The 13,407-nt window shown below is 46.4% G+C and overlaps 1 non-coding gene across 1 annotated transcript; it reads right to left on the reverse strand.

The window, feature by feature from the left end:
- Positions 1 to 12,829: 12,829 nt before the first annotated feature.
- Positions 12,830 to 12,911, reverse strand: Trnas-gga. Its single transcript has one exon. It is a non-coding gene; the product is annotated as a tRNA-Ser (tRNA).
- Between the last annotated feature and the right edge of the window lie 496 nt (positions 12,912 to 13,407).

The following is a 13,407-nucleotide window of genomic DNA, read 5'->3' on the forward strand; positions in this document are numbered from 1 at the left end:
AGCAATGAAAGCTGAGGTTTTGGGGGTGGGACACGAAGCATTTCTAGCCAGGCTCCATCACACAGGTGGTGATGGTGCTGTTCATCCAGAGGCCACCAGAATCCAGATGAAAGGACTCCACATGTATGTGTCCATACACATCCATACACATACTCACCAAAATAAATAAATAAATATTAAAAAAAAAAAAAACATGGTGCTGAGGAGATGGCTTAATTGGTGCTCGCACAAGGCCATGAACTCAATTCCCAGACCCCACATGTTAAAGGAACAGGCTGTGGAAGCTCAGGTTTGTATGCCCAGCACTGGGAGAGAAGACAGCTGGATCTCTGGGGCTCACTGGTCAGGATTTGGTGAGCTCCAAACTAGTGAGAGCGACCCAGTCTCACCAAAACAAAATAAAAACTAAGTGAATGGCATTTGAGCAATGACACCCAAGGTCGCCCTCTGGCATCCACACATATGCACAAAGTTACAGGCACACACACCTGCGTATTCATGCTCACCTGCATATGCACAAACACACGTGAGAAATTGATCAGTGTATCATGGGGCTGAACGAAGAGTAAGGCGAGAATACATCAGGAATAAGTCTGGGGCATTATGGGAGAAGAAGAACAGTTATTTCCCCTAAGATTTACCATAACTTACAGTGGAATGGTCCACGGGTGATCTTCATGCTGGCATTTCTAGCCCACATTATGAGCAAATGGTTTCAGACACAGCTCTGAAATGGAATACATCTTTGGCAACATGAAAGCCTTACTTCCCTGTTACAGTGGATCCCATGGGTAAGAATGTGATCCTCACACATGTACTGCCAGCCACAGAGAATTCACGTTACAGTCCTGAAAGGCAGGCCAGAACCACAGTTTCCATGAATAAATTATCTCCCTGCCAATCTTTGTGGCAAGATACCATTTATAAACGTCCTGTCTGAGGAAGGGCAGCCCCATTTTCCTCCAGGGAATCAAATCTCAAGAAACATTTGGATTGATTTATTTTCTTGTCCAGAGTCTTCACATTCAGTGGGCCTGGGCATGTAGCTCAGCAGCAGTGAGCCAGCTTAGCACAGGCAAAGCCCATGAGAGAGGAAAACACCCAACCAGGTGCCACTTGGATCCCATCATTTCACGGTAGGTCAGCAGTGTCCCTCAGCACTTGTGTGTGAGGGTTCTCAGGGGTGGGGCATTTGACGACATTGAATCTGAAGTTTCATCCCTTCCAGCCATTATGAATTCCTTTTGGTCTCTCTCAACCACAGATGTCTCTGTGACCTGTGCTCACAGCTATTTAACAACAGGTACAAACAAATTTAAATAAATTCAAAAACAATACTCTGGGCCAAGCCTCACTGCCTGTGTTCAGTTTCTGGGACCCACATGGTGCCAGACAGAATGTCTACAAATTGTCCTTTGAAACATGACATAGCATGTGCGTGAAGGTGGCATGTACATACCCCATATAGGTGCACATACACAAAACAACACAATGTATGCTTTATAAAAAGAATAAAAATCATCAGAAAGAAGTTTAAAATGAATTTGTAACTCTGGTCCTATATTTCTTTAAGACATCAACATGGCTGGGCAGCAGGCAGAGGCAGGCAGATCTCTGAAAATTTGAGTCCAGCCTGGTCTACGTAGTAAATTCCAGAACATCCAGGGGTATAGAGAGAGACCTTTTCTCAAAACACACACACACACACACACACACACACACACGAAAGAAAGAAATCAACATGACTTGGCCACTAGACTTAACAGCCCAGGCTTATCCTCCAAGCTATTCACAGGAGGCTGAGGTGTGGACAATTGGTGGGATATTCATTTCAGATAAAATAAAAAAGGGCTAGGGTGTAGGTAGGTGCTAGAGTACATGCTTAGTACATTACAAAGCCCAGGTTCAATACCTGGCACTACAGATAAGCAAAACAAAATAATAAAATAAAGAGATTCTAGTGTCTATGATTAAATAAGCCAATCTGCCGAATGTAACCATGTTCAGTGGGTATTGTCTACGTACAGAGAAAGTCCCAGAACACTGGGTTCCCATACTGGAATCATTTCTTTGTTCTTAACAACTGGTGTGTGTTCTTTCTCACATTTTCACTTATCTGCTTGAAGAAGAAACTTTCTGAGGAAATAATCACAATGGGTAAAAAGAAAAGAAAGAAAGAAAAGAAAAGGAAAGAAAGAAAAGAAAAGGAAAGAAAGAAAGAAAGAAAGAAAGAAAGAAAGAAAGAAAGAAAGAAAGAAAAACAGAAAAAAAATCAACTAATTTTAGTCAAATGTGTCTTACTTCAAATACTGGGTCAGTGTGTAACTTAAACAAACAAACAAAAACAAAAACGAAAACAAAAAAACCCACTGTTTATCTGAGCCAGTGAGATAGCTCCACAGGTAAGTAAAGGCACTTGCCACAAAGCCTGATGAGCTCAATTCAATCCCTGGAACCCGCATAGTGGAAGGAGAGAGCCAACTCTAGCAGTTGTCTCCTGACCCCCACACGAGCCTTGTGACATTCGTGTGTGTGCATGAGCACACACATGTAACCTTTGAATGTAGCGTGCAAGTGTGGAGTCTCTGAGAGGCGATTAGATTGGGTTGGGGCCTTCATGAACTGGATTAGAGGCCTTTAAACAAGTCCCAAGGGTTGTAGCTCAGTTGGTAGCTCACTTGTTCAGCATGCACAGAGCCCTGGGTTCAATTCCCAGAACCACATAAACCAGCTGATACATAAACCAGCCGATACACGAGCCCACAGAGGTATACATATATAAATTTATTAAAGGGTGTGATGGAGAGACAGACTCACTAATCCAAAGCAAGGTAGACTGCTGCTGATCCTGCTTCCCCTCTCCTCAAGGCTGATGGGGACCAACAGCAAGCCACTTTCTGCTGCCTCACCTGTCTCTTCACCCTAAGAGAGAGCGTGGCCCCCTATCTCTCTCCTCTTAAGTGGTCACATATGCAGACAAGAAGCCACGCCCCAAGGCCTGAATTCCCACAGCAGCCTGCTGTACAGGTGCATGTCTCTAATCCCAGCACTGGAGAGGTAGAGGCAGGACAATCTGGAGTTAGAGGTTATCCTTGGCTTGCCTAGTTGTAGGGGGTATTAGATCTACCTATGACCTTGGAGTACCAGCCTCTAGGGTGTGGCCCCTTGGCTAGTTTAAGAGCAGAGGAGCGGCCTCTCTGTCTCTGCCCCCCTCCCTTCCCCCTCCTCCCCACTCTCTCTACGAACCCATTCCAGGGCGCCCTGCCCTTCACAAAGAAAAGAGAACTCTCCCCGGGGCTCCACAGGCTTCTCTGGGATTGGTCCTGTTACCGCAGGGATTACCGATAATTAATCTATTTATTAAGGGATTATATGGGGTATCAACTCACTGATACGGGATATGGCAATTTCAGTCACTGAGTCCCTGGAAGCTGAGAACTAGTCCCATGCTGTTTCACCTGCTGGGTCCAGTCTTCACCATCCAAGAGCACGAGAGAAAAGGGGCCATGTGTGTGCTCCTCAGGTCTTGAGCTAGCCGAGGGGCCACGCCCTAGGGGCTGGTATCCCAAGGTCATAGGTGGAATGAATACCCATGACAACTAGTGTGTCTGAGGCCAACCTGGGCTACATGAGACCCAAAGAGCTGTGATGCCCCTTCAAGCAAGAGAGGACACAATAATAAAAACTCTGAGACAAAAGAAGAGACCAGCACTCACCAGACATGGCTTGGAAGCGTAAAGCAGCCATGGAAACCCAATGCTCTGTGTCTGGGTAATGGAAGGCCTTGGCAAGGACAGACGCTGGAGCTGGAGCCGGGTTATGAGAGGCCCTCGGGAGGGTTTGGGGCATTCTGAGACGCTTAGATAACCGCCCTCCGACTGCTGTGCCTTTCTCAACAGGGACATTGTGAAGAACATCACCAAGGGTGCTGATCACTGGAAAGATTTGGAGGGGTGGGCCAGAGAGACATCTTTGTCTTCCTCCTCATCCTCCCCCTTCCTCTTTCCTGTTTTTTCTTTTTGCTGTCTTTCTTCTTTTCTTTCTTTCTTTCCTCCCTTCCTTCCTTCCTTCCTTTTCTTTCTTTCTTTCTTTTTTTTTTTTTTGAGACAAGATATCACTATGTATCTCAGTCTGGCTTCACACTACAGTAGAATTACACTTGAACTCACATGAGGCAACACATCTTTATAAAACTTGCATGAACATGTTGTAGAAAATAAAATCTTATATTTTGCACAAATGCATAGACCCCCTTCCTATGAGCTGTTTCCTAAACTCCATCTATCTCCCACCATTAGGGTGACAATTTGTGGAAGAAGCCACCACCCTAAACCTGCAGAGTACTCCTTCCTCACCTGCCAACTTGACTAGATTTGGAGTCACCTTGGAGACACTCATGGGTGTGCACTAGACGCATGTTTCCAGAGAAGTTTTACTGAGGGAAGACCCACCCTCAGCAGGATGGCACCATCCTATGGGCCAGAGGCTCCAGATGGAATAAGAAAGAGTAGATGCTTCCTGACATCAAGCAGAATGTGACCGGCTGTCTCATGACCCTGCCACCATGACGAACTGTATCTCTGCAAACCTCAGGCCAATCTAAAGTCTTCCCACCGCGGTTGCTTTTGTCAGACTAGAGCCCGATCATCACCTTTGTTTCAAAGTCACAGGACTGGAAATCCACACAGGGACCCGAGTTATGAAACATACACTTGCCTTGTGTCGATGGCTCCGGCGCCAGCTGCTAATCCTGCTCCCAGAACCTGAGATGGGCACAGCTCACTAGCCCTACAGCTGGTACGAAGAAACTAGACTCAAACATAAGGACAGAGGGCCACCTCATTACACGTCCGTCTGGACTCCAGGAGCACTGCTTCCTCAAACCAAAGGCAGCAGGTATCTCCGGTGAATCCAAGCACATGGACATGGCCTTCTCTAGCTGACTGTCTTTATCTTGCACTCTGTAGTCATCTGATTGGAGAAAGCCAATAGGAGCACAACATTAACCCGGGAGGAACTTGAAATCTCTTGTAGAGGAATCTGCAAATCATCTAGGAGACAGACATTTTCAGAGTCAGAGCTGCTCTTCTGTATCTGTTGGGAGTGTTCCTCCCCTGAGCAGAGGTCAACAATGTTTCCTTCTCCTCAAAGTATTGCAATCACAACCAAGGTTTCCACCATGGTTCACCCTGAGGGACCAGGGATGTTCCTGGGCTCACTTACAGGGTGTGAGTATGTGGGTGACCCAGGGCGGCTGGCTGGGAGGTCTTCACCCAGCATGATGGCTTCCCCTTAGCCTCATATATCAGAAACCCTCTTCAGTGAACTATCCTAGCCTATAGACTTTAACACTTCCCAGGACCAAGAGCAATTAGGGCTGTTACATACAGTAGTGGGGGTGGGGCAGCTGCAACCTCAGGTGAGAATTCAATGACCCTCCCCCATCCCCTCTTTCTAGGAGGGAATGTTGACAGTCAACAAGCCCTAGGTAGAGCTTGCCTATGCTTGCAAGCAGGCACAGCTGTTTAGCTGGAGGACTAGGCTCTACAATGGTATTTGAATGAAGAGAGAAAAATTAGTAGTTTACAGTGAAAGCTACTTGTAAAATTAGTGGTCAGAGTCTAGCCATGAAGCTTGACCAGCATCACTTCTGATGTTCAAGTGTGGGTGCTGGGTCCTACCAGTGAGCTTTTCGAAGGTCAGTTTTGAGAAATCTTTTTCTGGACCCTGACAAATAATATATATATGTATATATATAAACACACACACACACACACACACACACACACACACATCTATATATACATGCACACACCCTGAGTACACATAGTTATAGTTTACTTATTTCTCAAATTTCAAGTTTTGAGAATGTCATATCTTTTATACTCAGAACCAAACATCTATTTCTAACAAAAATAAAGGACTCAAGTTGCTGACCAAGGTTACTAAAAACAGTTTCTTAGTAGATTTATGATTCTAATTGACGTGCGCTGGCAGATGTATGAGAGGGCGTAAGACAAAGCCCTTTCATCTAATTAATATGCGCAGAGCTCTTCAGCCTGCAGGAGGGCTCTGGGGAACAAACTGGTCACTGCAGCCACGCCCACAAGGAGGAGGGCACAGCCCTATGCCAGGGCCTTCTCCCCCTGGCTCTCTATGGGCACATTCCAGCATCCAGGCTCAAGGTCTTTGAGGTTAAGGAATCCAGCATTGGCCTGGCAGTCTCAGAATACCTCACTGTCTGCGTATTTACGTTCCTCTCAAGATAAGAAACTCATACCACAGGGAGAGGGACACTTTCAGGGGCTCGGAGGAGGACTTTGTGAATGCCCTGAAAGGCCCCGTGTTCTGACCAGAACAAGAGCTGTCACCTTTGACCAGCCCCTTAGCAAGATACTGACTGAACTGATACTGAGCTTCTGCAGACAGCTCACTCACCTGCCTTAGAGGACTGCAGCCTCACACCTGATGTCACCCACACCCTGGAGCTTGCTAGCCAGCTGGTGTGACCAGACCAGGGAGTCTACCCTCATTCAAAGAGACCCTGCCTCCGTGTCTCAAAAACTAAGGTGTGAGGGACAGAAGACACAGACCTCTGGCCTCCACATGCAGACACCCACACCCACACACACCATCTACACACTTGCCTCTTGTATGCCTGGATGAAAGGCCAGTGATGGCCCAGGATTCTGTTGTTGGCTGCTGCTGTTCCTTTCTCCTCCTCCTCATCTTTTCTGTGTAGTCCTGGCTGTCCTGGAACTATCTCTGTAGACAGGCTGGTCTAGAACTCAGAAGTCTGCCTGCCTCTGCCTCTGCTGGGATCAGAGGTGTGTGCCACCACTGCCTGGCAGCGGCTGTTAGCTTCCAATCCTAAATCAGGCATAAGAACGGAACTTCAATCCCCTATGTAGAGCTCTATTTCTCACTTCCCCCAGTTGGTTGTGTCCTGTACTCTCTGAAGCAGTAATTGCCAAGAGCCACTGCAGTGTCTCTGGGAAGTGGAGGAGAAGCTGGGTTCTCTGGGCAAGGTGGAGAAGCCACAGTGTGGAAGACACAGAAGAATTTTGTGCGATGATGTCTCATCTCTAACTTCAGAAACGAATCCCAGCCCTCCGGAGGCTGAGACAGGACAGCCTGGAGTGGCCTGAGCTACAGACTGAGCCCCCGTCACTTGTGGGGGCAGGGGATGTTATTTTTAAGACAACAACAAAGCAGGAAGAGGACTGGAGTCCACAGAAAAGAATAACGTGGCCCCTTGTGTGTCTGTGGAGAAGAGGTCCCTGTGCGACAGCATCATCCGATTGGGGGCTGGACAACTGTCCCCCCAGACCATTTGCTTGATGAGGTTTTTGAGACAGGATTTTTGTTAATCCTGACCTGAAATTTGCCAGCAAAACCAGTTCCGCCATTTTGGATGAATTTAGGCAAACTATTATTAAAAATATTAAATACTGACCAAAATGTAATATGGTCAGGACCATCACTTGGAAACTTTCCAGGTAAGTGGTGCCCTTGGCTATGGGAAAGGAAAACAAAAACAAAACATAGAACTCTAACTCCCAGAATCCCAGGAAGTTACCTGGTCCTTGGGCAGGTGGGGCTTGCAGGTTAACTTCGGACCTAACAATTGTATGTATCTCAGGCTGGCTTCAAATTCACTGTGTAGTCAAAGATGCTATGGAGTCAACTCCTAATCAACCCGCCTCCACATCCTGAGTGCTGGGATGCCAAGCACACGCCACTACACTGGGTCCCAAAGCACCTTCCCCTCCTCTCTCTCTCTCTCTCTCTCTCTCTCTCTCTCTCTCTCTCTCTCTCTCTCTCTCTCTCTCTCTCTCTCTCTCTCTGTGTGTGTGTGTGTGTGTGTGTGCGCGCGCGCGCGCGTGCGATGTGAGGGACATGTGTACCCTGGGATGCATGTCGAGGTCCCAGAGCAGGTCTGGGGAGCCTGCTCCCTCTCCTACTTTCTGTGGGTTCTGGAGATTGAACTTGGGTCCCCCAGCTTGCATGGCAAACACTTCACCTTGCTGACCTATCTCACCAGCCCTCAAGCATGACTCTTTTGAAAGTGGAGACCAGTTTCCAGAAAGCAACAGTCCTGTGAAGATGTTTACACAACCCCACTGTCACAACCTATGGTTTTAGTACTATTTTAAAATTTGAATCTCTGGTTACTAAAATGTCTGTGGGTCACTGGCTAGGGGTGTCTCTGCGCACCTCTCCCCTCTGCCCCCTCAAAGCTAAAGGGCAGGGCTAAGCGGGGAAACAGGGAAGGTTGGGGTGATCCATGACTGAGGACAGGCTCCAGTGAGGTGAAGTATTCATGGCTGCCAGTCAACAACCAGGAGGTCCTGCATTCAGGCTTTAAGGAGTCTGAACTCTGACCTTTTCTTCTGGGGGGCAGGGGGCATAACTATTACAACTGCCAGAATGTCTTCCAGAATATTCTAATTATTAATTCCCCTAATATCTATCTTCAAATCCCTCAGCTTTCTCTTTAAACCATATGATCATTCAGGAGAGGCTTTCTTATGACAGAATTATAGAAATACAATTAAACCAGGGCCCACAGCATGCCAGGCACCGTGCCTCGCCCACTTCTCTTATGTAATCCACGCGAGCAAGCAGATGGTTCACTGTGATTAAATATGCATATATGCATCTAAACATGTGTTTAGTAATACTCATATTTAAATTAAGTCGAGGAAACGGAGGTCTAAGAAAGTTACATAGTACAGGTCAGAGGGCACCCAGCCTGTAGGCAGAACAGGGTCAAAGTGTGCCTGTCTGCCTGCCTGTTTTTTCCTACAACACTCTGGCAAATCTCTAGCCAATTAGTGCCTGTCTTACCTGAGACCTTGCCTACTTCCCTAAGGGCAAAAATTCACTCTCAAGCATAGGAATGTAGCAGCTGTTCTTAGTTACCTACCCTCAGGGACTGACATCATCCTCCTCTCTCCATCATCTTCAGCACTGTTTTGTCTGACGAGAGTCAAGCCGGACAAACAATCCTACATGAGGGGTTCTAAGAGCTTTGCCTCCCTCGGCAGTGTTTTTATTTTGTTCCGCCCTTCTCGAGACAGATGGAGCCAATTTGCATCACTTTCATGCCGTGGTTCTGCATTTTCCCTTAAGTTTCTGGGTAATCACTTCAAGGACAATACACGGAAGTCCCAGAAGGCAGAGTTGTCCCCAGGCAACCACAACTTCTCTGTACCTGGTAGAAGTTCTGGAACAAACAAGTATTCAAAGTGCCAAATAAGATGGCCATTAAAATTAAATGGCCGCTCAGCAGTTCAGGCTGAGCTCATATTTTGATGGAAAGGATTCCGCTATCATCATAGAGCAAAGAATGATTTAAACTGTCACTATAGATGTGCTTATAACCTCCGGAGGCTCCTACTGCACCCAGGCCCCACCCAGATCACCTTTAAGATGAGTAGTGTAACTGTCTTGAATGGGTTTAAGATAGGAGGGAACTGGAGAGACAATGGTTTTCCAAGGTAGCCGGAGGGTCACAGAAAACTAGTTATTTCTAGTTCAGTCAGCCGCACTGTCCACAGCCTGATCCTTTATTTCTCTGAGAACTGAATCTGTATCCCTTTACATTATCTTTGGGGTTATGAAGCCCTGATACAAGACATGAGATGGTGTTTTCTATTAACAGTAATCAAAGTGCATGCTTTCTGGGGTTTGAGACTGAAACTTGGTTTTACTCCAGGAGAAATCACTTAATATAAACCAAAATATATCTATACATTTCATTATATCACTCAGTATTACATGATATGTGATATAATATAATGTGCAATGATATATTTGATTTTAATCTCCTTAGCATTAGTATCTAATTGTTATAATATATATGAACGAATTCAGATAGATGCCATTCTTGTAACAATGTCTTGGTTGACAATGCCACGGCCCTTCTCTCTTGGGGGTGGGGAGTGAGAAAGGGTCTCATGGTTCTCAGGCTGGCTTTGGGCTTACTGTGCAGTCAAGGCTAGCCTTGAACTCCTGAGTCTACCTCCTATGGACTGAGGTTACAGGTGTGGAACACCATGCCCAGCCTCTCATTTCTGAAATGTCCCTTCCTTGGCTCTCCACAGCACCTCCTGATGGGAACTACCCACTCTCTCATGAGTCTTAGCCACAGGCACTCATTCAGAACAGAGGCTGAGAATCAGCTTGGGCAACAACAACACCTGTGTTTTTGGTGACAATAATTGTCTCCAAACTGATGAATAACCCCATGTTTGCTGACTTAAGTTGAGAAGGAAGAATTTTCTTCTCAGGCACAGTGATTGTCTGGAGGAGAACCTGCATCTGCAGTCATATCCCCTGGGTAGAAATGGCGAGCCCACAGTTGAGGAGAAGCAGAAGAGAGAAGGGCTTTGGTGGCATTTGGCTCTAGTTCCTCAGGGTAGCTTCCTCAGCCCTTGTTACATTTGGAAATGTGATTAATACCCACCCCACCTTGCCATGTTAGTGCAGAGTTTCTGTCACTCACGGCAAAAAAAAATCTGATGAATACCATTACTGTGAGAAGTTGAAAATGAAGTAAAGTCATGCAAACAGTGCAGGGGTTGGGGTGGGGCTCAGCTGGTAGAGGGCTTGCCTAGCATGCAAGAAGCCCTGGGGTTGATTGCCAGTATCATATAAATTGGGTGTGGAAGTACACACCTGTAAGGCAAACACTTGGGAAGTGGAGGCAGGATGATCAAAGGATGTTTGGTTACATAGTGAGTTCCAGGCCAACCTGAAGATAAATGAGACTTTGTCTCAAAATAATAATATTTTTTACAATGTAAATCACTATTTCTCTAACTCCTTCTCAAGGGGTACTAGATAGGATGTGATCATATGATTAACATAAGTCCAATCAGAGGCAAATTAAACAAACGGGAGACCCATTCACTCATCCAACCAGGGCTGACAGTGGCCGTGACCTAGTCCTGGGATCTTTGTGGACCAGCGACTCATGGCTACCCCAGTGTCCTTCCAACTTTTCTTTGTACCTTAACTCCGTCTCTCAGCCTGCCTCTCTTCCAGTAGGTGTGAAATGGCTGCCAGCATGTTGAGAATAATCATCATGCCTTCAAACTGTGGACATCTTCTTCCCCTCCTAAAAGAAGTCAGTGAACCTCTGATTAACCAGAATTAGTCAGAGTAAGTCCTCTGGTTCGTCAGGCTCGGTTAAAAGGTCCTCTCTGAATCAAGTACAGTGGCCAGTGGTTCCTGTAGCCAGAGTCACCACACAGGAAGGGAGCCAGAGCCACTGGTAAAGAATAGATAGATAGTCAACAGAGGCCTTGGCTCAGGAAAAAAGTATGACACAAACACATGTCTCCGCTCTCCTGCACTGACAGTCGGCCACATGTTCTCCCAGACTTTTCCTATTGTGAGCAAACTTAGAAATAGAGGACAAATCCCAGTGGGTCTGCACTATCAGCATTAGCAGCAAGGAATGGCCAAGGGGGTGGGGAGGCGAGGGGAGCTCAGAGGCAGTGAGAGTGGGTCCCTATGCAGAGGGGCCTGGGCCCACCCCAGCACCAAGAGACAAAGAAAGGAAGGAGGGAGGGAGGGAGGAAAAAGAAAGGAGGGAGGCAAAGGGAACAGAGGAGAAAAGAAAAAGGTGGAATGGAAAAAAGTACATGTAGAATGTCTGTTCTTCTGTCCTAGGGAATAGCTTGTACTCACTCAGGACCAAGAAAAAACCAGAATTTCCCAAAGAAAGCTGGAGGCACAGGCGTAGCCTCAGACGGGGGCTGAATTCCTTGCCTGACTTTTGGCAGAGGACATCATTCTGAAAAGATCTTACAAAGATGCCCTTCAGATAAAACTGACATGATGGTCACATGCCCGGCGGCAGTCCTGGGCACGTTCTCAGTGAACACTGAAGTTGCAGTCTGGAAATCTAAGATGGGTACACATGTCATCAGGATTTTGCTGTAAAGCAGCAATGTTTTTGTTATAAAAATATGGATATATCTAAATGGATTTTTATATTTGAAAAGACAACAATGCTTTTGTATTTTGGTCACCATTAAAAAGTATCCATGAGTTCTTATGTTATAAGCTGTGGGAACCAATGACCTGCATGGCATCCAGGGCTCATGTCTCTGTATAGTCTGTCCTCACTGAACCAGGGATCCTAAGTGAAACCAGGATAGTAAGACAGGTGTGTGTGTGTGTGTGTGTGTGTGTGTGTGTGTGTGTGTGTGTGTTCAGACCTGTGCAGCTTACAGAAACACACCACCACTCAGCTGTGTCCTCAGCCCTCCAGACATACAGTTCCTGAAGTAAGGAGACTCTGCCACAGTCGCCAGGCTTCTTGCTCTTCGGAATGCTGGATAGTACATTGTTCTCTCTATAGAGAGGCTAATGAGGAGGGAAACTGAGGCCTGCCAACAGCCACCAGCAACTTGCCAACCATGTGTGTGGGATGCTTGTCCCTTCAGTGCAGCCGTGACATCAAACTCAAGTCTTTTGAGAAGGAGTTGAACTACCTGGGTAAGCACTCCTGACCCCTCACGGTCTCATAGTTACCGTTTTAGAGCCACTGAGTCTCAGCATTACCTGTCACACAGCTGGAACAGGTAACACACACACTAAACACACAAAAATCTAACAACAGAGCAAGCTGGGCTGGGGAGAGGGCTCAGCGTGTAGACATCCTTGCAGCGCAAGCCTGGCTGCCCGAGTTAAGGGCGGAGAAGAAAGCTAACAAAGTCATCCTCTGACCTCCATGTGGGTGTTCTGGCATGTGTGCTGCCACCACATCATTCACACACGTGCAAAATAGCAAAAAGGAGTCCCCCCCCCTTTTTTTTTGAGCTGAGGATCGAACCCAGGGCCTTGTGCTCTCCAGGCAAGCACTCTACCACTGAGCTAAATCCCCAACCCCAAAAAGTTTTTAAAAGCTTATTCTTCTGCAATATTAAGTCAATGTTAGGGTGTTAAATTCCATCACATTAATTCTGAGAAATCACGTTTTCAAGGCTTGTATGTCTAGTAATTAGACATATGAAAACTGGCTTGCAGAGAAAACGAGATGTATTGTTTGCTTTACCCTAAGTGAAAATTTAAGTGAGGGGCTGACGGGATGCTTCAGTGGGTAAAGGAGCCACCCCTAAGCCTGACGACTTGAGCAGGGCTGGCAGGAGAGAACTGGTTTCCTCAAGTGGTCCTGTCCACAGATACACAATGGCACCAGTGCTTACACATGCACACACACATATATATACACACATACATATATACTCATACACATATACACATGCACATACATACACATTCACAGACATACATATATATGCACATACATATACACTCACACACATGCATACATATTCATATATATGTACACATATACATACACATACATATATACTCACATATATACAC

Source organism: Onychomys torridus, chromosome 3, assembly GCF_903995425.1.
Source record: "Onychomys torridus chromosome 3, mOncTor1.1, whole genome shotgun sequence".
NCBI lineage: Eukaryota > Metazoa > Chordata > Mammalia > Rodentia > Cricetidae > Onychomys > Onychomys torridus.